The sequence below is a fragment of the Ursus arctos genome, unplaced genomic scaffold, assembly GCF_023065955.2.
Source record: "Ursus arctos isolate Adak ecotype North America unplaced genomic scaffold, UrsArc2.0 scaffold_6, whole genome shotgun sequence".
Classification (NCBI taxonomy): Eukaryota; Metazoa; Chordata; class Mammalia; order Carnivora; family Ursidae; genus Ursus; species Ursus arctos.
This window is the reverse complement of record NW_026623078.1, coordinates 84,974,536-84,999,166: the sequence shown is the minus strand read 5'-3', so window position 1 is coordinate 84,999,166 and position 24,631 is coordinate 84,974,536. Positions and strand designations below refer to the sequence as shown.

The following is a 24,631-nucleotide window of genomic DNA, read 5'->3' as shown; positions in this document are numbered from 1 at the left end:
CAGCTGAGGCCCTGCCGCGGGGACAGGCGCCCGGGGAGGTGTCGCCGGGGCGAGCTGCATCCCTGTCAGCTCTGGTCTGGTGCTATTCCTGGCTCCTGGGCCACCAAGTGTCTGAGCGTGAGACCCCCTGAGTCTCTCTCAGCAGCGGTCACTGAGGCACACAGGGGGGCTGGCCAGCACTGCCCGGGGCTGAGCCCACCTAGAGCCGGGCTTTGTGTCCCAGCTTCACCAAGCCTCCCCTACGTCACCCCCTCGCATTGCTCTGTGTCCCCGGGGTGGGTGCTCGGCCGCTCTTGACTCCAGAACCCGGAAACCATTCACCCGGGGGCCACTGCACTGGGCCCTGACCCAGCCCCTGGGGACAGGGAGGGGACCAAGGCCTGCACCCCAAATGCAGGCAGCAGGCCTGTCAACCACTGGGTGTCCGTAGGACACAGCCTGCAAGGGGAGGGTGTGGGAGATGGAGGGGGGAGGGGGCAAAAGAGGGCGTCTCGGTGTCACCAGAGGTGAGGGGGCTTGGAGAGCACCAGCCTCTCCAGAATGTCCAGGGGTTTCCGGGGTTCTTGTTTAAAGGCCCCCGGCCCATCATCTTGCTCAGTTGTCCTGAGTGGGGGCCACGTGCCATTATGCTCACAGACGCAGGCTGGAGCTCCAAGCCTGGTGCAGCTGCTTGGGGCCCACGGAGACCTGACTGGGTCTGGGTCATCCTCCGTGTCTCCATCTGCAAAACAGGGCCACGGGTAGCAGCTGCCTCCCGGGGACGCTGCGTGGGTTCGGCAGGTGGGGCAGTGTCAGGCAGACCTCAAGACACGCACCATCGCATTGAAGTCTTATTTCTACACCCAGGGTTCCTGCAATTGGCCTCTGCGAGCTCCGGGCCCCTGGCCGGGCCTGTGGGAGGAGCGGGCTGCTGGCTGCAGGCCCAGCCCACTGGTCTGCCATCTCGGCAACCGCACCGGCTCCGGCTCTGGACCAGAAGCTTGTCGTGCGACATGCCTTCAGCTCCACGGACGCACTCAGCGAGTGTGTGCACTCAGCCTCCTCTAAAGGCTGTGGCAAGTGGAAATGGCAGGTGAGTGTTGGCGGCCGATGATGCTGCAGGTCGACGCGGCTTCACCCAGATGGAGCGGCTCCCCACGGTGCCAGCTCAGGGCAAGGAGCAGAGGACCCTGAATCAGAGACGCGGGTTGGAGTCCTGAGTCCGGAGCTCTCCCAGCCCCACCGGCCCCTGGAAGCGCCCCCACCACTCCAGGAAGGAGCTTCCTCCCCGCCTCAGGCGGAGGCCCCCAGCACCCGGCAGCAGGGTGGGGGGGGGGGTGGGCTCACCATGCAGCAGGTGTCTGGCCTTGCTGCCTCGCTCGTCACCCGCTAGCTCTCGGGCAGCACGGGCTGCACGCCAGCGTCTGCAGTGGGGGGGGGGGGCAGCGGGGCATGAGCGGGGCCTGTCCCAGTGAGAGGCTGGGGTCCGCATAGTCCCCACGTGCTCTGGGAGTGAGCTACGTGCCTGTTTTGTCTCTGACTTTGACGGGAGCCCTGCCAGGCCGTGGGGCCGCCGCCCCTCGATTACAGACACCAGGTGCTGCTTTCAGAGCTGGGGGCCATTTCTTGGAGAGGTGCTGATGTGGGTTCGAATCCCAGCTCTGTCTCCCAGACCAGGTGCTGCCACCATCACCGGGCTCAGCCGCGTCCCCTAGGAAACGGGGTCAACATCCCGTGGCGTGTGGCGGCGGGGCCGGGAGCCGGGGCTGGCGCGGAGCAGGAGCTCAGTGTCTGGGAACCAGCCCCACTCCCACGGCGCGTGGCTGTGCGTGCGAGTCCTGTCTGCCCTTTGTGCCTTTGACTGAGGGCTGCCCTCACGTCAGCTCCGGGTGCATCTGTGTCCACACAAGTCGATTTTTAGAGTTTGCCTGGTGCAGATGCGGGAAGGCGCTCCGTCCACCCGACAGGTAGCGGAGGCGATGGCATTAGGGACGTGGGTCCTGGAGCCCAGGCTGTGGCAGGGGGACTGGACGCTCCATTTTCACTGTGGACTTCCGTATCTTCTGAATTTTGTACCAAGGGCATTTTTACTATTCATAAAAACTAAGATATGAAAAATTCACCAGGGTGACGCCTGTGGCTGGCACCCCTGGCTTTGCCAGGCCCTGGGACCGTGTCTGCTGGCCTGTGCAGAGGTCGGGGTGGCTGTGGGTCCTGGCACTGCCCTTCCCAGCCTTGTCACTGCGGGCAGAGCCAGCTCTTCTTACGGTGCCCCAGAATCCTCTTGTGACCATGGGCACAGGGGTGTGAGCACCAGAGCGAGTGGGTGTGGCGTGGGTCGGGAGGATGGGGTGGAGGTCTGGCCCTGCTCTGGGGCCGGGGCCGGGGTTCCTGAACGGGCATGTTGGTGTGTTTCTGGGCTCACCTGTAGGGTGTGGGATGGGTAGATCTTGCAGGTTGACCTCTTCTCAGACATCCCGTGGCCTCACAGAGAGCTGGGTGTCCCCTAAGCAGGCCCCCCAAGCCGGGGGGATGCAGATGGCTAGAGGGCCATCAAGTCACACGTCTCAAGGAAAGGCTCTGGTTATTCCTGAGTCATTAAGTGTCACGTAATTATTAAAAAGTAGACAGCCCTGCCACCAAGTAAGATGCATGTGATGACATAGACCCTGGAAGGCCGTAAATATCGCTAAAGAGCCAATCAGCCCCTCATTAACTGAGCTGCTTACGGAGCAGAGGTTGTGCGGGGCAGGGCCCTCCTCCCCACCTGCCCTCCCGTGGGGCCCCTTGCTGCCCCGTCCCCCCGCGCCCCTGCCCTCACCGGTGCTTTCGTCCCCGGCTAGTCCTCCCTGCCACGCGCCCCGTCCCGGCTCCCCAGCTGTATGGGGCATGACTGACAAACACAAACGTTACATGTTTAAGGCGCACATGTGGCGGTTTGGTACACGCACATACAGTGCGATACCCCATGACCCGCTGACGGACACGTCTGTCCCCCCAGGGAGTGACCGGACACTTCCCTTCCTCCGTGTCTGTGGCGAGAACACTTAGCGTCTGTCTCTTCCCCGTGTCCCGGCATCCGGTGCAGTCCCGTTCGCTGTGGTCCCCATGCAGCACCCCAGGTGCCGGAGCCTGGCTTGCCCGTCACCGGAAGTCTGTGCCCTTCATGGCACCTCTGGGTCACCGCGGTGCGGCGGGTGCCCCTGCTCCTGGGGCCCGTCTGCCTCTGGTCCCGCAGGGAAGGGAGATCTGTGGTATGTGTCTCTGACTTACTCTGCTTTGAGTAATGTCCTGCAGGCCCATCCGTGCTGTCGCAAATGGCAGGACTTTCTTCCTTTTTGAGGGTGAATAATGCTCCTATGTGTGTGCGCGCACCGTGTCTTCCTTGTGCATCCGTCCGTCCATCTGTGCACACTCAGATTCCTCATCTCGGCTTGTGGTGAACATCTCCCTCTCGCTCAGCCTCTCCTTTCCTCTTTCCCTCCCTCCTCCTCCCCCTGCATCAGTCCCTTCTGTCTCTCCTTCCCCCGCTCTCTCATCTCTCCGTCCTTCCCCCTTCTCTGTCTGTCCATCTGCCTCCCCCACCCCAGACGTCTGTGTAGCCGTGGTGTGTGTGTGTCATGGCGCTCACTACGTTCAGAGCCGTAGAAGCCTTGGCTGCATCTTATTCCCCCTGTGGGAGCGCGACCCCGGGAGCCCCAGGACCGGCGGGGAGAGCACGACCACCCCGGAAGGACCTCAGGCGTTGGCGGGGGCTCTGGCCGGCCTAACTTGGAGGCGTGAACTTGAAGCATGGTGGTATCTTCACGGGCAGAGGGATGGGACAGCTACAGCCCCTTCCGTCGATCCTGGGACTTTGAAATCAGCGGTGGACGACTTAGGCCACGTGGGTGGGTGGGTTTCCAGGTGGGAAATGGCACGTGATGCCTTTCTAGCCCATGTGGTGGTCCATACATGTATGCACAAGCATGCACACGTGTTACCCACACATGCTTACCCACATTGCACGTGCAAACCCTCCGGGGGCCTGGAGACGCTGGGCCTGGTGCTCCTCACTTTCGTTATGGTTTGGAGTAAAACCATTTCTCCGGCGAGCGCCTGGAGATACAGCCTACCCCTGCCTGGGCACCGCCGGCCTTCTGCAGGCCTGAGGGGGGCTTTTAAATTAAAGTCCTGCGTATGACAAGGGCTTGCCCTGGAGTGTCAGCTGCTGGGAGAGGCCGGGGCCCGGCTGGCAGGCAGGCTGCGGGCTGGAGGGTCAGCCATCTGCCCTCGGGTGCACGAGTGTTGAGCATTTGGTGGCAGCGTGGGGGGTGGAGGGCAGCTGGGCGCCCGTCAAGGGGAAGGGGAGGGGCTGGGGACAGTCCCTGCGGCCTGCTGGGCAGCAGGTGGGGGGAGAGGGCTGGATGAGCCCCAGGGGTGCGGTGCAGACAGAAAAGGATCAAACACCAAATGAGGCTCTTCACCAAAATTAAACACACAGATGCGAGTCACAACGCGCATCTGGCCAAAACATAATCGAGCAAAAATCCACCTTAAGCCCATTGGATGACGGCCTATGTGTGGGAGGGGACAAACGGGAGCCAACAACAAAGTAGAGCCACGGAGAGAAGGCCCTGCTTGGAGCCTGCCCTGAGGATGGAGGCTCCCGGGGGTCTCTGTGCCCGGCTGGGGGTGGAGGGAGGTGTGCAGGAGGGGATGGGACCATGCTGGGACATGGAGGTGCAGGACTGGTGGCCTGCCGGCGTCGCTCAGCTGTCTTGGTTGGTCAGGACAGGGCTGGGCAGCCCTTTGCTTGGTGATGGATGGTCCTCTCTGGAGGCCAGGAGCTGTGAGCTTTGTCCTTACTGGTTCATTCTTGCATTCTGCCGCGTTCTCTAGAAACACTGGACGTGTGTGGACCTGAGTCTGGCCCGCTGTGTGTGGTGGTCCAGGGACACAGAAGTACCTTCCTGCCCCTTAAGGGAGTTCAAGGGAGGCTCCTGAGCAGGTAAGGAGGCTGCCTGGAGGAAGCGGCCCTGAGCAGAGTCGAAGCAGTGAGGAGGAAGGGGCTCACAGAGGAGGAACCGGGCTGGGTGGGAGTCCAGGGTGAAGGGCTGAGACTCCGCCCTGTCCAGATGCCCCTGACTCCCTGAGGGCTCCTGATGAAACACCAGCCTCATTGAAGCCTGGCAAGGATTGAAGGGAGGGAGGCAGGAGCGCGCTGTGCGGGGCAGGGGTGCCGCAGCCTTGGCCGGGCTGTCTGAGCTGCCTCCCGTGGGGCGTCCTGCCTTCCTGCTCGCCCCGCTCGGACCCACTTCTCATACGACCCTGCCCCAAGTCCTCAGCTGCTCCCCGGCCCCACAGAGGAGAGGCTGAGCTCCTTTGCAGGGCATGTGAGGTACTCCAGAGTCGGGCCCTTCGTACCTCTCCAGCCTGGCACCCACCCCCGCCCCCGGAACCCCAGCTGCTAACAAAGCCGCATTGTCGGTAGTTCTCTCACAAACACGCGGAACCTGGGAGTTTACTCCTGAGCCCTTGCGCTGCCGTTCGTTGTTTTGAGTGCCTGCGTGTCCCAACTGGCAAACTCCTCTCCATCCTCAAAACCCTGCTAATGCGTAACCACCCGTCGTAAAGCATTCCTGATGCCCTCGGACAGGGCGGAACTCTCACCCCATGCTCAGATGGCTCCTCTTCGATTTCTCCCGCATCCTAATGATTTACTTCCTCTCTTTTCCATCAGATCAAGAGCCTCTAGACGGCAAAGCTGTGTCTCGAACACCTGCATTTCCTTGGCCCCGGGCCTGTGACCCACGTACACCTGCCCCGCACAGAAGGCTGAGGGAGAAACAGCAGAGGCCCTCGTGGCCTTGCGTCCTCTCTCGGATCCAGGGCGGGAGGGAAGACACTGTTGGTCAAGGTCAGTTGGAATGCCCGTGGCCTCATCTCGGAGAAGATGACAGTGTGTCTCAGGAGCCACGGCCAACTCGGTGGCCGGCCAGGTTCAGGCAGGACAGACACAAACTAGGTCAGAGGCCCAGCTCGCCGGCTTGTTCGGCGGAGCCAGCGCCGTGGCCACTGGAGAGAGCTGACCTTGCGTGGGATGATTTATCCATTTGGTGAACTAGGTCTTCGCAGACCGTTTCCCACTGTAGCTCCATGTGGTGAGGGGAATTTCGATGGGCTTTGCCAGGAAGTCCTGTTGGCATTGGACACCGCCCGGGCGCCGTGGCGGGGTGGGGGATGGTGGGGGCTGGGCTCTGGCAGCGGGGTCTCCTCTGGCCGCCCGCCTCTGCCCTGCGGCCCCAGACCCGTGTTCATTATTCATGTGCGTCCTTGCCGTGCCATGCACGGGCCCTGAGGACGGTGTGAGGCCACCCAGACCCTGCCCTCCGGGGCTTGAGTCCAACGGTGGAGGGAACCATGGAGGGCGCCGCCACAGTCCCCACGGGGCCGTCAGAACACTTCTCACACACGAACTCACCGTATGTACTTGTCACCCCACCACACTCCAGGAGACAAGCACTGAGGGGCTCAGCCGCTGGCCTGAGGGCACACAGCTGTGGGTGGAGCGCCCCCAAGCTGCCCCCGGTGAGGCTGTGTGTACCTGTCCTCCTTACGGCCAGCTAGCCCACCGCCGAGTCAGGGGACTGCGGTGCTAGGCGTTCTGGTTCGGACTGGGGAAGGGTCTGGGGAATATCTGGACCAAGAGTCGGAGGTGATTAGGAGGCCCCAGGGAGCTCATAGAGTGGAGGCGACAGCCGGAGCAAAGGCCCCGAGTCAGGAGGGGAAGATGCATGAAAGGTGAGCGGGGCTGAGAGGGGGGTGGGCGGCCCACAGGAAGAGGATCTGGGGAGGCTGAGGTTTGCGCGCTGGGAGTGGCGTCCTCAGTGAGGGTCCCCTCCGCAGCAGGGCAGGGATGAGGTCCCGCTTATCTCTCCCCCTCTGGGAAGTCCGCCTAGGTCCCGCTTATCTCTCCCCCTCTGGGAAGTCCGCCTAGGTCTCTCCCTCTCTTCAGAGGAAGGGGCAGATGGCTGCCGAGATGGCCTTTGGTGGCCTCGGTCTCCCTCTCTATCCCGTCCCCTCACTGTAGGTTTCCCCAGCCGTCACGTGGTATTTTGGATGGACCGCAGGTCAGACTCCCCAGGTGCCAGTGCAGACCTGCCCCTTTGCTGTGCAATTCTGGGCAGAGGAATCAGCCTCCCTGAGTCCAGCGCTGCGCCTGCAGAGGGAGGGCACGGGCTCCTGGGACCAGGCACGAAGGGCATGTGTGGGCCCCAGGATGCGGCCGGTGTTGCATAAGTATGACTGTCCCCCGGCCTCACTCACTTCCCTCTTCAACCCCGGACCCGCTCCTCAGCCCTTCGCCCCGGGGAGTGAAACTCCAGGAATGAGACTGGGTGTGGTGCTGGTGGCAGCCCCCCCGGACCCCGCCCCAGCCGCACAGATGCTCTGACAAGGGTCCAGACCCCCCGTGCTGAGTTCTGCTCCCTCTGGTTGAGGTGGGAGCCCCGTTTTGAGCTCAGCTGCCCCCCACCGTCAGCCTCACTCTCTCTCTCTCTGGTCCAAGCGAGGACAGAACCCCTCTGTGCGTTACACCCGCACAGCTGAGGCGCCTTGGCTTTGTCAAAAAGGGCATTTCATCAGAACTCAAAGCCAGTGAGAACAAACAGTAAGTGAGTTCAAGAGCAAACGCTGGTTGTGACTTCAAAGCCTGGGTTCTGGATCCCGGGAACCGGCGGGAGCTCTGTTCCCATGTCGGGAAGCAGGGGCGGGGGTCAGGGCAGGAGCCCCTCCCCGGGGGCTTATTTCCCTCGATCCTCAAGACAATCCCCGAGGACTCTGGAGAACATGAACCAAACACAGAAAGGTTAAGACACTTGCTCCAGGGCACACAGCACCAAAGCTCTATTCATGGGTCACCACAGTTTTGCCCCAAATAATAGCTCTGACTTTCCAAACTTTCTGTGTAGCGACCTCTCTCAGTCGGGAGCTCTGCACCCCGTGCGTCCCCAGGCCTCTCTCTGTGGCCCAGGTCCCCTTGGGGGGCTTAGCCAGGTTGGCAGGTTGGAAGGGAGGGTCCTTGGAACAACCTTGGCCTTCAAGTCTCAGGTCTGTGCAGCCTCCCGGAGGGACAGAGCCCCGAGGAGTCCACACCCTGGACTAGTCTAGTGGCTTCCCCTTTCTGCCTCAGACACCTGCCTGCTGTGCCAGGTCGGGAGCTCAGGGGCCCTGGGTGATGGACAGTCGCCTGGGCCCCGCCCTGCTTGGGGGCGGTGCAGAGCCCTGAGGGGGGCAGGGATGGCTTCCTGGAAGGTGTGGCTCCCGAGGGGGCTCTGAAGGATGGCCGGGGCAGTCGGGGACCAGGGCCTTCCAAGTGGAGGAGGCTGAGGGCGGCAAGGGGCGGGCCCCGAGTGTGTGTGTGGTCGGTGGTTTGATCGGGCCACTCTGGGAACTTGGGCTTCTCTGGAGGACCCCAGGGGCTCTGTAAGGGGCTCCTCCCAGCCTCTTCTCTGCACACAGCCCTGTGGGTCGTCGTAGAGAGAGATGGCCCTGCTCTGGGTCACTCCCAGAAGGGTTCACAGATGGAAACAGCCTTGTGCCGGTCAAGCTTTAATAACCAGTTACCTGGGCTGGAAAAGCTCTGATCTGTAGCATTTGCCAATTGCTACGTGCAAATACCATGGCGAATTTCAGGCTAGCAAGGAGACATCACTGACGTGGCCTGGGGAAGCGCTGACCACGCGCGGCTCCCACAGGGCGGCGGGCTGCCTCCCGCTCACCCTTGATGGAGCTGTGAAGGCCACAATTTGGGCATGGAATGGGGGTGGTCCAGGGCTGTGCTGGGGGTGGGGGATGGAGAGGAGCCCACGGGGCACCCCGGGGAGGGCACTGGAGGGCCTTCGCAGCCTGATGTGGGCTCCTGCACACCCGGTGTCCCCACCTCGGCTACAGCAGGTGGGGACCCAGCCTCTCCCCCGGCCCCTCAGCCCGTCATGAATCAGACCCCAGTCCGGTCCTCCTGACGGAGTCATGGGAGCACGGCCTTCCAAGGGTGGACGGGGCCCCCAGCAGGTACCACGGGTACAAAGATGAGAAATCGGACACTCCGCAGGCAGGCCTGTAGCTCCTGGGAGCTGAGAGGCATGCGCAGGAATTCAGACCCTGCTGTCTTTGCCCCGGGGGCGTGCGCCTGGTCCCCAGCTGAGCCCGAAACCCCACCGGTCCACCCAGGCCGAGGTCCTGGGACTGAGAAGTCCTTGCCGGTTGCCTTGCAGAAAGAAGGGCTCCTCCAGGGTCTGTTTATGCTCATGAACAGTTTATCCCAATCAGAGTGCGTGGCTGCGGCATGACTGATGGGTGGGTCGGACCCCGCAGCGTGGAAATCAAGCTCCTGTTTCCTGCCTGGAACGGAAGTGGCCTGGGGTTTGCCCGGCAACAGCTCTGAGACCTTCTCCTGCTTCCAACTCAGGAAGCGTGTGCCTGCTCACGGGGAACTCCGCCAGCCCGGGGGGACCTGCCGGCACCAGGAGGCGCCCGGCGTCTGGGCCGGGCGGCAGCCCCGAAGAGGCATGGAAGCCTGCCCGCTCGGTGCCTGGCCTGCGGTGCAGCGTTGGTGAAGTCACTGCGGCTCCTGCTGTGGTTCCTGGTCTGAGAAGCAACAAAAAATAATTATCGGTTCTCACGTCCGATGGCTCATTGCTGTGATTCCCACACGCCGACCTATTGATTCCATACACAGAGAGTAAACATCTAGGCTTCCCTGGATGTCTCCTCATCTGAGGCACAAAGAGGAGAAGTAACTGGCCCAAGGTCACACAGCTGGCAAATGGCAGGACTCGGTCTCAGACGTGGACAGTGTGATTTCCTAGTGCTCTGAAAATGAGGGCGCGGATCAAACACGTTCTCTTAGCCGGAAGGTTCTATGATGCTTCCGCTCAGGCCCCTGGGCCAAGCCTTAGTCATTCATTCCTTCATCCGTGTGTTCCTTCAGCGAGTCATGGCCCAGGCCGGGTCCTCGAGCGCTGTGGTTCCACGGCCATGACGCTGGAAGAGAGCACCCTGACGGGTGCTGTCTGCTGGATAAATGTTAGCAACACCCCTGCATTGGCTCAGGGGCCACGGCTGGTATGCAGCCTCTCCCCTCCTCCCCCGCCCAGCCCAGACCGTCCCCACTCAGCCACCTCAATGGCTTTCCTTGAGGGGAGACCCAGACCTTCTTCGACAGGGCTCAGGGCCCGCCCCTGTGACATTTCAGGGGGGTTGCTAGGCCTGCCACTGATGGCCATGGCTGGACGAGGGGGCGCACAGGTGTGAAATGGGCCACCTGATCCCACGCACGTGCCTCCCTGTGCCCCGAGGATGGGGTCTGTCACCTTGCCGAGACGGCAACCCCCTCCTCACCGGACACTCCCCCCCACACGGGGAGCCTGAAGTACCCAAGGGCAGCCGAGGTTTGTAATTCCACGGGACGCTTTCCGTGCCCACCTGTGGGGACCAGAACCTGCAGGTCTGCAGAGCCTGGAGCCGTAGGGACGGACGTGCAAATGCCTGGTCGGGCGCAGGGCATGGAGCACGGGCTGCCCCGCCCTGGTTCCCGGGGGTCTTCCTGGGGCCCATGGGCCACGCCAGGGTTTCTCAGGTAGTGCAAACACTGTGTGGGGGCAGCACCCCAACTCGTGGAGAAGCATCTCCGACAGGTGGCCCCGGTGCTCCATCAGCTTGTGGCTTCGGGGCAGTCAGTGTGAGATGTGGTCAGAGGTCCCTGTGGTCCTAGGCCTGCTCCCCACCTCCCTGGCCCGATGTGACAGTGTGAGGGGGCCGAACCAGCAGGCCAAATGCTCAGGCACCCTTGTGCCACTGCTGGAGGTCTGGTGGGTAGGAAGGCCCACCAGGCCCCAGAACCTCCGCCAGTGAAAATGAGGGGCAGGCCCTTCCATCCTGGAAGGGACCTGGTGTGGTCAGTTTGCCACACGTGGTCATTTGGTCCCCTCGAGGAATGAGCCGTACGTGGCCGGCAGGTGGGGGCAGGCCGCCGGGCAGCTGTGTGGGCAAGCGGGAGCTTATGCTACGGGGTCAGTGGGCTGCCTCCTTCTCTGCCTCCATGGGTATTCATCCAGGGGTCCTCAAGCCAGCGCAGGGGTGGCAGTGACCGAGGCTGGCAGTGACCGAGGCTGGCTGTGACCGAGGCTGGCTAACTATGCCCGGTCAGATAGGCTGTGCGCCAGGGTCTCCATCGTGGACGCACCCCGTGGGAGTTGATGTGTGACACCACGAGCTTCAGGCTTCACGGCCTCTCCCACTTGCCCGCCATATGGACCCTTTCTAGTCTTGGTCGCTTAGACTCCCGACCAACCAGCTGGGCCCCTTCTCCCTGCTGTGGTCTGTGCGCCTTCTGACCTCAGGGAGCCTCCCCCGGCACACGGTGGGGCTGAGCAGGGGCACCGCCTGAAGCCCGGCCCGGTGGGTGGCCTTCCCTCCCCGCTATCTTCTGAGGTCACCCCAAGGAGGTTGGAGGGAGGCTTGTCCCACACGCTAGCCCAGTCCGCCCATGAGCCAAGCTTTGCACTCCTCCTCCTCCTCCTTTGGGGGGTCCCCTGGGATTCCGTCCGCGGCCATAGAGTGATCTGAGGGGGACGGGCCCGAGGTCTAGGCCACCGGCACGGCAGCCTCGCCCTGCGGCTTGCCCGCTCCTGCTCTGAGCCCCCCACCGCCCGGGGCTGGGATCTGGATTCTCCGCGGGGACTGGGCGCCAGGTCTGAAGCAGAGCGGGGTGCACCTGCTGGCTTTAATTTCTGGTTTCCTTCTTTTACGAGCTGCCTGACTATCTCTTACGATTTCTATTCTTCTAAATTTGTCAAGGTTTGTTCTATGGCCCAGAATACGTCTGTCGTGGTGAACGTTCCACGGGCACTTGGGAAGAGCGTTCCGTCCATGTTAATTAGACCTCGTCGGGGGATCGTGCTGTTCGGCCGAGACATCCTCACTGATTCCGTCCTCCTCTTGTACCCGTTACAGGGGAGGAGAGCCGCCGTCCCTCAGTGGAACCGCCGACTTCTCCTTCCAGCTTTGCCTCGTGCGTCGCGAGGGTGTTGATAGATGCGTACACGTTTGATTCAGCCCCTTTATGACGATGTTGTGTTCCTCTTTTTCTCTGATAATAGTCCCTATTTCGAATGTACTTTGACCTAAACTCAGCTACTTTGGCTTTCTTTCGATTCGTGACTCCATGGTATCTTCCTCCATCCTTTTTCTTTTAACGTATCTATATTTTAATATTGGAACTTGATCTCCTGTAGACATAATATAGTTGATTTTTGCCTTTTTAAAGATCTGTTCTGATTATCTGTGTGTTCACTGCCCTGTCTAGACTGTTCCCACGTAAACCGATGCCCGAGATGCTTGGACCCAAATCCGCCATCTTGCTCTCTTCTAGTCCTTCCACTTCTACTTTGTTTTCCCTTCTTTTCTGAACTTAACTGAACACAATTTATGGTTTCATTTTATCTTCTCTGTTGGCTTATTCTTTATTTCTCTTTAAAAAAACACTAGTGGGTTCCCTGGAGCTGACAATGTACATTCTTAAGGACTCTGCGTCTCCCTTCAAACATACGAGCCTCCCGTGGGTGATGTGACGCTCCGTGTGGTGTAACGATCCGGTAACAACATGCTCCCAGTCACCTCCTCCCGCCTTTTCTGCCCCATCACGTGTTCTGCTTTTATATATTCTGCAAACACACAGCACATTGTTACTTCCAGAGCAAGGGTCCGCAGCCCGTTTTTGCCAACGAGGGCTCTGGGCCCACAGCCGCGCCCTTTGCCTGCCTCGGACCCGCGTTCCTGGGTCTGTATTACAGCCGCTGGGCAGTCGTCACAGACCAGGGGGTCCCAAACCCAGAATATTTACTATCTGTCCCTTTAAGAAGTTTGCCTACCCCTATTTTAGATCAATTATAGCCAAAGGGAAAGAAAGAGTTTTATTTTACCCTCATTAGTTTCATTTCCAACAATCTCTGTTTCTTTCTGTAAATGCGTGTTTCTGACTGATCCGCTCCCGTTGCCTGGAACATCTCCTCGGACACTTCTCGGAGACTAGGTCTGTCAGCAGTGAGGTCCCCCAGGTTTTCTTTGTCTGAGAAAGTCTCAAGTCCTCGTTCATTTGTTTTATGAACCCGATTCATTTTTATAATGGAAAATTCCAAAGCTGTTTACAACGAGAAGGGCGCCTCATAAGGAAAATGCTGGTAATTCTCTCTGGCTTAACAGTGCCCGGCTCTGGGCCCGTCTTCATCAACACCCCGGCCAATTCCTCCTAAAAACTGTATAACCTCTGCCAGAAAATTTGAGAATGTGTCCGTAAAAGATAATGGTTTCAAATCGTTAAGGATAATGATTTTAAAATCTTAAGAAATTAGCTTTATCACACGTGAAAAATTAACAATCCTCCATTCATATTGTCAAATATTCGAGCAAGGTTTGAAATTCCCTAATTATGGCATAAAGGCACACCGTTTTGGAAAAGCTTTTCCCCAAGACCTCGGGGTTCACGGGGCTTTCCTTCCTCACTTTGAAGGCATCTCCCATGGTCCTCTCGCTTGCGTGAAGAGAAGTCGCCTGGATTCTTGGCTTCGTGCTCCCCCACCAGGGCTGCCTTTAAGATTTGCTTGTTTTCGGTATTTGGAAGTTTGAGTATTTGGGGGGGAGGAGGAGAGCAGTTCTGTGATTTGTGTCTTGCACTGTTAAACATTTCTCGGCCGTTGTGTCCTGTACACTTCTCGGGACCCACCCTCTCTGCCCTCGCGCTATTCCAGTTATGCGTGTGTTAGACGCTTGATGTCTTCCTGGGGCTCCTGGATGCTTTGTTCTGCCTTTCCCCTCCCCCACCGTATTTTTCTTCCTCTTTGTGTTTCCAGGTGGATAATTTCTGTAGACATCGATATACATTCAGGTTCACAGATTCTTTCTCAGCTGGGTCAAGTCTTCGAAAGAGGGTATCCAAAGCGCTCTTCCCCGGCGTGGCAGCGATTTCTGTTCCTGGCATTTCCATGAGAATGTCCTGCTCTCTGCCGAAACTACCCATCTGAGTCTGCATGCTGTGAACCTCTTCTGTTAAAGCCTTGAACACAGGTTACCCCCTCTGCGTCCTATCCGAGCCTGGTCCTGACAACTGCTGTGTCTCTTGGGGTGGACTTCATCCTGCCCTTTTCTGTGCCTCACAGGTTCCGTCGAAAGGTGGGCACATCGTTTAGGACAGAAGATACAGAGGGAAGTATGCTCGTGCTTGGAGGTGAGCATGCCGTTGTGTCCCCGGCTTCAGCATGACAGTCTGTGAATTCGGTCAGAAACCGGGGTGGCCTTGGGGTTTTTGTGGCTATGACTGCCCCCCGTGCACGCCGGCTGCAGATTCTGGTCATCCCGCAGCAGTCATTCTGGTCAGAGCACATGGTCCTGCCCACCCTCTGGGCTGGGGAGTGTATTTTTTATGTTTTTTCTCTTTACTTGTTCGAGAGCTGCAATGGGTCTCCATCAGTGCCCTTGGTGACAATTTTTTTTTTTTTTTGCTCTTCCTCCCACCAATTTTTTCCCCTGCAGGGACGTAGGACACAAGGATCTGAGCAGACTTTCAGAGTGGCCGGTACCGTCTTTCTCCAGGCAGACCATGGGAAGCTTTTCAGAAAGGTCCCAGGTCTTCTTTGTAAGCTCCTGGTGGGGTTTGAGGAAGAAAATTCTGCGGGAAGGTATGACCCTCTCTACATTTGCAGCCCCCAGGGGTTCGCACTTATGTGGTAACCCACACCCATCCTCAATAGTCTAGTAAACATTTCGGCCAGCTTACATGGTGTCTGCCACTCTTAGGTCCTGTCTCTCCCTGCAGCCACCTCCTTCCCCAGATTTCAAGTTACTTGATTTTCTTGTGACCTCCATTCTCCGGCGCATTCAGTAAAGGCCATTACCGTTTTCCAGCATTTGTCTTTTTGTAAGAAAAGGAATGACGGCTTTCCTACGCTCTCCATCCCTCAGCTGGAATCAGAAGTCCCCAGGAGTCAGTCAACAATGAAATGATCTAGAAAACGAAAACACCAACATAAAAGCTTATGGCTTAGAGTTACGGCAATAGCCACTGACAGCATCACATCCCGGGGTGGCTGGAAGAGGTTGTCCTGGGGGACATGTTTGGGGGAGTCCTGGTGGAGGGTGTCTGTTATTATTTTGTGTCCCTCTGCACTTTTCTAGTAAGAGTCCATCACACACTCGTGTTGGTTTGCTTAGGGACCAGTTACACACACACACACACACACACACACACACACACGCCCCTGAAGGAGCAGCTAGAGAAGTGGCGGGTGGGTCAGGGTGGTCCCTGCGGTATCATTAAAGAAAGGTGGGCCTTGAGAAAGGAAGGGTGTCAACATCAGAGTGGAGATTCCTTTGAGGAGCTCTGCTGGCCTGGAAGTTTGAAAGTCCTCCATGCCTTACTCTATCGATTCTTATTTTTCCAAATGATGATATAAATTTAAGAAGGAATCCGTAACTCGAGATCTTCCAGTAGCTCATGGAACATTGACAGGTAGCTCTCTGGCTTAGTGGCTTGACATGAAGCTTTAGAACAGGATTAATGGAGTTGGGGTCTGGAGCATGAGTCTTGTGGGGGTGTCAATGGATGTGACTAAAAAAAAGCAATTCTGTGGCCAATCAAGTTAAAATGCTTGCTAAAACAAAGTAGGAATTCTTAGCTGCAGGACTTCTCAGAGCTTTGCATCAGCTCTATACACAGTGACTCTCGAAGGGGCCACGTAGTATGTGTAGTGTGGAATTCCTTTTCTTTTGGGGGTGTCCCCTGATTCGGTCACCCTAAGCCTTGGTCTTGTCATCCATAAAGTGGGTCTTAAATGCTTTTTGTGATTGTTGCAGGGCAGTAAAAAGTGGGGAAGCCAGTGGGCGAAGCCAGGCCTGCACATTCCCCAGTCCCTGCCTCTGGGCCGGCTGCCTCCCTGGCCAGCAGGGATGGGTTATGGCAGCCTCACTTCCTCTTCTCATAGGACGTCCCTTGTGAGTACCCGTGGAGGCCAGTGTCCCTGCTGCGTCTGGACACAAAGCCTGCTTGTGGGGCTGTAAGAGGCTGCAGGCAGGCACCGTCCTGGAGCTGGGTGCGTGGGACCCGCTGACTTCTGGCCCACACCTGCCCTCACAGGCTGACACCTGGGGGAGGAGGACAGAAGTCCATCTGAGGAACTGGTCCTGGGAGCTCCGTGCTCAGCTGAGTTTGTTTTCCGATCTGGCCTTGCTCTCGGGAGAGGGTGGGCCACATTCTCCGTCCCCACCGATGATGATGTAACGAGCAGTGGGGGCCAGGGCACCAGGTCTGCCAGTTGCGCCTGCCTGGCCACATGCCCTTGGTACCTGCATGTGAATCCCACCTGCTCGGGCTTCCGGCCTCGGCTGCCAGGGGTGCAGGACCGAGCAGGGCATAAAAGATGGAGCGAAGGAAGGTGTTCAGAGGCCAGAGATCCGGGACGGCGGCTTCATCCCCGTATGGAGGGAAGGGGAGGCAGGGCGGCCAAGAGTGAAACTGCAGAGCAGGCTTGCCTATAGAGCACTGGAACATTCTCCACCTCACTGAGTTCCCCCGAGTGGCAGCCCCACTGCTGATAGAACAGAAGCTTCAGGAAGGTCTTAGAACGGACCCAGGACCTGGCTGCCTGGGATGGCAGGCATGGGGCCTGGCCTCTCACTTCCAACCCTGCGCTGCCCCCAGCCCACGCTGACGTCCTGGGAAAGACATCCCCGCTCCCGCCTCCTGTCCTCACCAGAGCGCCTGGTGCGGGCGCTGGGGTCCCAGAAGACCACCTGGGCCAAGGGTGTAATTGGGTTGGGGGCCAGGAGGGACGGCAGGCGCAAGGGCATCTCAGCGGATAAACAGGCACACTTCTCAGCAGCCTGTCGGCCCTCGTGCTGCCTGCCTGGGGGGTGAGGGGGGCTCGTGTCCTCACGGTGAGAACACCTGACATCTGGCGTGAATGCAGACCACGCAGACTGGGTTAGAGGCCCTCCCGGCGTTCCCCTGGACACCCCAGAGCCCTGACTTGGAGCGTGGGGTCGAAGTCTTGGACAAGGCAACACCCCTTGCCCTGCAGCCTCTGTCCTGTGGCTGAAGCTGGAAGTTTACAGACAGCACAGCCCGGTCCCGGCCCAAACACGGCCCTAACGTCCCCTGAGGTCCACTCGCGGCAGGTGTGGGCACACTTTGTCAGTCAAGGTCTCCATAGCAATAGTGTAGGCTTCGTGGGTCACAGTCTCTGCGGAAGCCATTCGCTGGGTTCCTGTGTCTCAACACGCCCGCAGACCATGCATGGGTCCGGGATGGGCATGGCTCTAACAGAACTGCACTTACAAAAACAGCAGGTAGGGGATGTGGCCCAAAGCCTGTCACTTAGATATGGCGCTAACGTCTTACCCACCCGTGCGTATTTGTCAAAACTGCAGTGCTGACACGGGACTCTTTCTACCAGCCCAACGGTGCAGACGTGATGTGTGTTCCAGTGCGTTCCCACTGCACGGAGCTGCTGCGTTCCCTCCGCCTCCTGTGTCTGGGCTGGTTTCTCCCGACGCGGACATAGGGGTCTCTCGAGCCCAGCGCACTCCCGGGGGAGCGGAATTCAGCCGCCTCCTGGAGGGAAGCGCATCAGAGCATTTGTGGACACATGTCACAGACACCGAAGCAATTAATACGCATTCTGGGATTCGGGGAGAAAGGCTCTGAGGCTCTGCCGGGATCTTACTTCTTAACATTTGCCTTCTGGTTTTGGCATCTCGCCTATGGGAGTGTTATTGTGAAGTTTTAGTGGGGATTGTCTACTCTCGGGTTTCTTCTGCGTTCAGTATTGGGAATTCTTCCATAAGGAGGATTTGTCCCTTCTTCTCACTTAATTACTTATTCAACCATTCGTTTATGTCGGCAGGGGTTCGTGGTCCACTGGCCTGCCCCACGGCTTCTATCCAATCCCACGCAAGCTTCTTTCCTGCTCAAATTGCTCAGCTGTGGCCCCGGGACCTCTTTCAGGTCTTGCCTCCATTGGTGCCCGTTGGTCACGGCTCACCTGCCCCCTCCCCCCGTGCACTTACTTCCTGGTGTCATAACACGCCCCTGGCGCATCTCACGCTCTGTCCATTCCAGCACGTGGTGTTGTCAGGTTTTCTCGTTTTGTTGTGGGATTTAGTTTGCGTTTCCATAAGGACCAACACTGACCAGCATCTTCTCCTGGGCTCCTTCACCATCGTGTGTCTTCTTGGGTGAAGTGTCTGTTTTCATCTTTTGTCCACTTTTCAGGTTGGATTTTATTGTCGAGGCTCGTGTATCTGGCTAGCTGGGGTGGACCCACTCTGTGTCCCATGGACACCTGTGAGCATGGACACCTCGTCCCCGGAGCTCTCGGGGAGCTCTTCTCCGGCCTCGGCTGGTTTCTTCGCGTGAGAAAGAATGCTCTGTCTATATCTGTCTCCATGCAGCTCTTTCCTTGATCCCCCAAGGCCGCTGGCTCTATTTCCTCATCTCAGGGGTGCAGAGCTGTGCCTGGGCCTCCCTCTCTGAGCCTGACACCTGCTCGCAGCAGTAGGCCCAGCCTCACTCCTTCCCATCTCTGGGGATCATGGTGCTTCATTCCCTAGTGTCCAGTATCTTGAAATCTACTTGGCCTGCCTGTTTCTGTATTGTTCCAGGTGGTCCCATTACTCCATCCTGGCCAGTCCGGGTGCCTGCTTACAAAGGGCTTTACTGTTTGCAAAGTATGCCATGTACATCATTCCCACTGTTTGTCATGGCGATCAGGGGTCAGACATCCCAGTGCAGGGAACGAAGGTGACTGGGCTTGGAGTTCAGAGGTCAGAGGTCATGCCCCTGGCAGTGTCAGGGCTCTGGCTTCCTGCTGCCAGGGTCAGTGACTTTTCCAAATGCGGTTCAGGGTGCTGGCTCCAGTGTGCGGGGGCCGGAAGGGGTGGGAGGGGCCCGGGAAGGTTCGTGGATGGGGCAGGACGTGACCGGAGACCAGAATGGGTGCCCTTGGGGAGAAAAGAGGAGCAGGGACCTGACCCTGGAGGCCAAGCCGGCTGAACCGAAGCATAAGTTCGGGAGGAAGAGAGGCGTTCCCAGGGAGCTCGCTGCTGGGTGACGGCCATGTGCTGTCTGGTTTCCACGACAGGCGCGGAAGCTGAGAGTCTCTCAGAGTCCAGGACTGGCAACCCTGGAAAGAACTGTGAACACGCTCTAGTTCTGCTCCACCGCTTGTGACAGGTGGGGAAACTGAGTCAGGCGGGCCCGGGGCGTTGCGGTCAGGGCTGGGACACGACTACAGTCTCAGATCTCACTCTCTTCTTCACACTGCAGGTTTTTTTTTTTTTAAACATGGTTTCTCTTCCCACTTATTTATTTTTGCCCTCCGCGTGTGCATTTTTGTGCTATTAATATCTAATTAGACACAGCTTTGGATTTCTTCCTTTATCTTCAGGGCACATGTTTATTTTAGACCCGAAGTGGCAAGCAGAAGGGGAATGCTTAAGCTGTGGCAACACTGAGAATTTAGCCACGGGGCCAGGAGCCCGCTAGGTATGACCTACAGCAACTGAAGCCCGCGGCTCCCCGCCCCCACGGGCGATCCTGGGACGGCACTTAGGTCTCGAAGCCGCCTCGAGCCTGCGGTCTGGGCGCCGTGTTTTATCTCCTTACCCCAGCACCTACCTTGGCGTAACCGCCGACCCGTGCCGTCTCTGGGCTCCTCTCCCATCCCCCACTCCCGCCTCAGAGTTCACGATGCTGTCGTGTCAACCAGGGAACTGCTGGAGTCGGGGAGGCGGCTCTCAGGACCTGCACGGCAGTGACCCTGCTGGAATGCGTTCGCTCCGTCCGTCAGCACAAGAACGGCTGTCCGTTTCCAGAACCCACGCTCGAGCCTCTGCCGGCTGCTAGAGCTGTGGCTGTGGGAACGAATGTGTGGGCGTACGTGGCCCCCCTGCACCAGACATCACTGCTTGCTCACAGGTCTGTCGGCATCTGTGCTCTGCGGGGTCTGGGCGGGGTCTGTCCCGCGGGTCCCTCGTTCTAGAAACGGCCCCTGCTGAGCATCCTCTTCTGTGGCCAACGGCAGAAACACAGAGGCCAAACCACGCTGTGCAAACCCTTCTAAACCTCGCCCTCCAAAGTGTCTGCTGGCATTCCATTGACCAGCGCAAACTGCACGGCCCACCCAGGCGCTCAGCGCCAAGCACCCCAAAGTCCCATGCAAGGGGAGGGCGTGACCCCTGGGGACAATAGTCCTGAAGCCTCTCTAAACCTGTTCGCTGGCCCCAGCTTCGGCCACAGCCTGTCTCGTGAGACTTCAGTCCTGCCTCCCGGGCCCCTGTGGGGGGGGTGCTCCCCATCTCTTCTTGCTGCCAGCATTGCCTCCGGGTGCATCACCGTGTGCGTCTGGGTGACCTTCTCCAGGCACGCGGCGCGGTGGGAGCACCCTGGGTGGGAGAGCCTGTGCACCTTGGAGTCATTAAATGTCACCCAACAGCTTGGCAAGGTGGTGCATGGACCCCCGCCCCCGTTTTCCTCTCTAAGGGTTGACACACTCAGCCTTACAGATTTTGCTCAACGCGTGGGTGTTGAAGGGTGAGTTCCTCTTGTTTTAATTGCATTTCCCTGACTAATGGTGAGGTTGAACATTTAAAAATGTATTTATTGGCCATTCGTCCTTTCGCGTGGGCCGCTGTTAGCTTGGCTCGCCCACCCGTCCCTGCTTCCGGACGGATGGGCTCTTCCTGACCGGCTGGTAGGTGTTCGCTCCCCTCCTTGCTCATCCTACGTCAGCCACACGTGCTGCACAGTATCTTTTCCTGTATTTTTCCTTTGTTTGCAGAGTTTTTGTGGTAGAAGACGTTTTAATTTTAATTGAGTCAAAGTGACTCTTTATTGAAGGTCATGGGCTTTTCGTGTCTAGTTTAATTAATCCTTTCCTATCTCAAGTTTATGAAGATATGATCTAATATTGTCTCCTTAAAGTTTACTTCTTCACATTAGGGATTTACCCCACCTGGGATTTATTTCTGTGCACAGCAGGAAGTGAGGACTTATTTATCTCATTACGGAGGGCCAGTTGTCGCTGCTCCATTTAATGCATGCTTAGGATATCCGCATTGAATCCAGCCCTCCTCTGACATTCCCCGGGCTCCGCAGGTGCAAACACACCTGCTCCGGGACCCCCTCCATCCCCTGGCCCGTTTCCATCTCAGCCCCAGGGACACTCGGACTCAGCTCTTGTCACTCCCTAAGCATTGACTTCTGAACGGACAAGATGACCTTCGGAATCTTGGTTATTCAGACTCTTCATTTTTCCTTATTAATTTTCTGATTCTCTAGTAAGTTCCATAAAATGCCCTATTGAAATTTGATTGGAATGTAATGATTTTAAAGGCTATTTTGGGGGACATTCCCGTCCTAATGGGAGTGAGTCTTCTCGTTAATGGACTCGGTGTTAAGCGGTAGTCGCAGGCGCTGCGCACGGGGCATCCAGGGGTGTCTCCCCTTCTGGGAACAGGCACATGGCCCTTTCTGCCCTTGGGGAGGAGGGATCCCACAACCGCCTCTGGGCATGAGCCGCAGTGACGTGGGGCAGTCCTGGGCCTGTAGGCACCGTGGCCCCAAAGCTAGAGATGGCTGGGTGCTCTGTAGCCTGGGGCCTCCCAGCAACCCAGGTGGCAGGCAGGGTAGGGGCGACACCCCAGGGTTGCGCAGTGCCGGCTGGTATGGGCTCCGGAAAGCCTGCGTTCAGCTTTCTGGAGTTTTGCAAGCTGGTTTAATTCATGGTGTTGTCTTGAGGTCCACCACAATAGGGGTATTCAAACCACAGAAATCTTCAAACACAATAAATCAACATTTTAATTTCTCCCTGAAGAGCAGGGGTGTTTATTTTATTTGTATTTAGAGAGCCAGTGGGTAAACCCTTGCTAGCACACCACTGAGCCCATGGTTGATATTTTTTCCCACAGAAGACTTGTGTGTTTCCTGTCTACCCCGGTTTTTGTCGCCACTGTAGACCTTTAAAAATCATGTTTTTAAACTGGTTGTTGCTGTCATTAAAGAACACCTTTGGCTTGTGTGTGTCATTTGAGGATGCAGGAGCGAGCCTGGATTGCCCTGTTACGTTGTCTGGATGGGCTGGTCTTTTCTATGGAGACCGTCGTGTTGCTACGAACCTGGACGGTTTTGTCTGTTTCTTTCCCATTTTTATTCTGCATTCTTTTTCTTCTCTTATTGTTTTGTCAAGTACACTTGGAATGGTGACATGAACAGTGTCCTTGCCCTGTAAGTTGGAGGACTTTTACCACTAAGTAAGTACGTTGTTTGTTGTAGGCTTATAATTAACCTTCACTATGGTCAGGACGTCCTATGTCTTATTTTTAAGAGTTGCTTTCAATCAATAGTAAATGAGAATTTTCCTTGTGCATCCTATGTGATAATCCCAGGTGTTTTCACTTAGATGTATTAGAATTTCTGACACTGGGGGCGCCTGGGTGGCTCACCTGTTAAGTGTCTGCCTTTGGCTCAGGGCGCGATCCCCTCCTCCGCTGGGAGCCTGCTTCTTCCTCTCCCACTCCCCCTGCTTGTGTTCCCTCTCTTGCTGGCTGGCTCTCTCTTTGTTGAATGAATAAATGAAATCTTTAAAAAAAAAAAAAAGAATTTCTGACACTGAATTATCCTTGCATTCCTGAACTCAAGCCTGTTGCATCCAATTAAACAAGCCTCACAAATCAGTTGGTAATGTCTCCCTTTCTCCCTATCCCCCAAACAGTTTGTACAACCAAAGGACTGTCTTTATGGGATCAAACTTTTCCGTGCTGGGTCCAAATTATTTAACAATTATTGGTTCATTCGAGTTATCTATTTCTTCGGTTAATTTTGGGAATTGTACGGTGATGTATTAGTGTCCTGGGGCTGTCATAACAAATGACCACGAGTCAGAAGCCAGACCAACAAGAGAAACTGGTTCTTTCAATGTTGCGGAGGCTGGAAGTCGGGGCGCACAGTGCCGGCAGGGTTGGCTCCGGCAGGAGGCTTGGGGAGAATGTGCCTGCTCCCCTCTCCTGCTTCTGGTGGTACCAGGGACTTGGGTGTCCCGTGGCCCAGAGACACACCAGCCGAACCCCTGCCTCCGCTGGCACGTGTGGTGTTTTCCGGTGTCTTCCCCACCCTAATCCAGTACGACCTCGTTCTAACCGATACTGCAAAGACCCTATTTCCAAATAAGGTGACATTCTGAGGTTTGGGTGAACGTGGAATTTGGGGAATACTATTCAATGCACTCTGGTGAGCGTGGGGACCATGCTAGCTTCATCCCTTGCCTGGATGGGGTGCTTGTTGCCGGAGCCGGTAGATGACCCACTCCAGAGTCCTATTTCGGGCTTGCTGGCTGGGCCCAGTCCTGGCCCTGCTTGTCATGGGATGGGTCTCCTGGACACGGCGAGTGTGGGATGCTCTCATAATCAATGCCCATGAGATGTGAGGGAACTGGGCTGGCAGAGGGGGAGGCCTGGCAGCTGTGTGGTCCCAGCCAATCCTCAGCTGGTGTGAAGACTGTCTGGGCCTAGGATGGCCCGTCAGTGCTGTTCAGGCGAAGCAGGAGGGTGAGGCCCTCGGCTTTTCTCTGGGTTCGAGCCACCCCATCAACGGGCCTGGTCTTGGAGGGGCAGCTCCCTCTGACCAAGGCCGATTCTGGGGGAGACTCTGCTGTGACCATCTCCTCCCACCACTCCTTACGGCTGGGGGATGGATCTCCCTGGTCCTCAAGATGGTGTTTGGGCAGCGTACGTCGGCACTGGGCTGGTGTCACCAGGAGGAGCCCAGTGCCTCTCTTGGAATGTTCCTGCCATGTGTTGGGGTCCTGGCTTCATAGACTCTTGCCAGTGATCCTGCCAGCTGTACGGCCCCAAAGACAGCCCATCTGGCTGATGTCATCTGACAGGAGTGGGGCCAAAGGTGGCCAGTCATGTCCTTTACACGGGTTGTTATGGGTTGAAGTATGCCCCCCAAAACCCACAGGCTGGAACCCTGCTCCTAGCACCAGATTTGGAGAGAGAGCTGTTACAGAGGTGATTAGTTAAAATGGGGGTCATCGGGGTAGCCCTAATCCAGTGTGACTGTGTCCTTATAAGAAGGGGAGGTTCGGACACACGCACACATGCACGCACAGAAGGTGATGGGAAGACGGGGGAGATGGCCGTCTGCAGCCAAGGAGAAGGACCTGGGGCAGTCAACCTCTCGGGTCCAGAAGGAGCCGACCCAGCTGACGCCCGGACCTTGTGTTTCCATCCTCCGGACTGGGGGCAACACAGGTCTAAGACACTTGGTCTGTGCTGTGCTTTGTCACGGCAGCCCCAGGAAGCTCACCCACGTGTCGTCTTGCTAATCCTCACCACGCCTATGGAGGTGGGGGCTGTTGTGCCCATCTCACAGAGGAGGGCTCTGAGGCCTGGAGAAACTGAGTGACCAAGGGCAGCCAGCTGGTTTGCCCAGGGCCGCTTGCCTCCCAAGGCCATGCTGAAGTCAACTCAACCTTCAGAGGCATCTGGGGGTGGGGCCCCATCCTTCAGTGTCGCGCCCCTCGGAGGCACCTTGGCGGGGGCACCGGGCGCACTCAGG

The 24,631-nt window shown here is 57.7% G+C and overlaps 1 long non-coding RNA gene across 1 annotated transcript; it reads left to right on the top strand.

Annotated features, from left to right (window-relative positions):
• The first annotated feature begins 976 nt into the window (after nt 1-976).
• Nucleotides 977-14,901, top strand: LOC130542921 (uncharacterized). Its single transcript, XR_008957833.1, has 3 exons — nt 977-1,072; nt 14,178-14,245; nt 14,551-14,901. It is a non-coding gene; the product is annotated as an uncharacterized LOC130542921 (long non-coding RNA).
• Nucleotides 14,902-24,631: the final 9,730 nt, after the last annotated feature.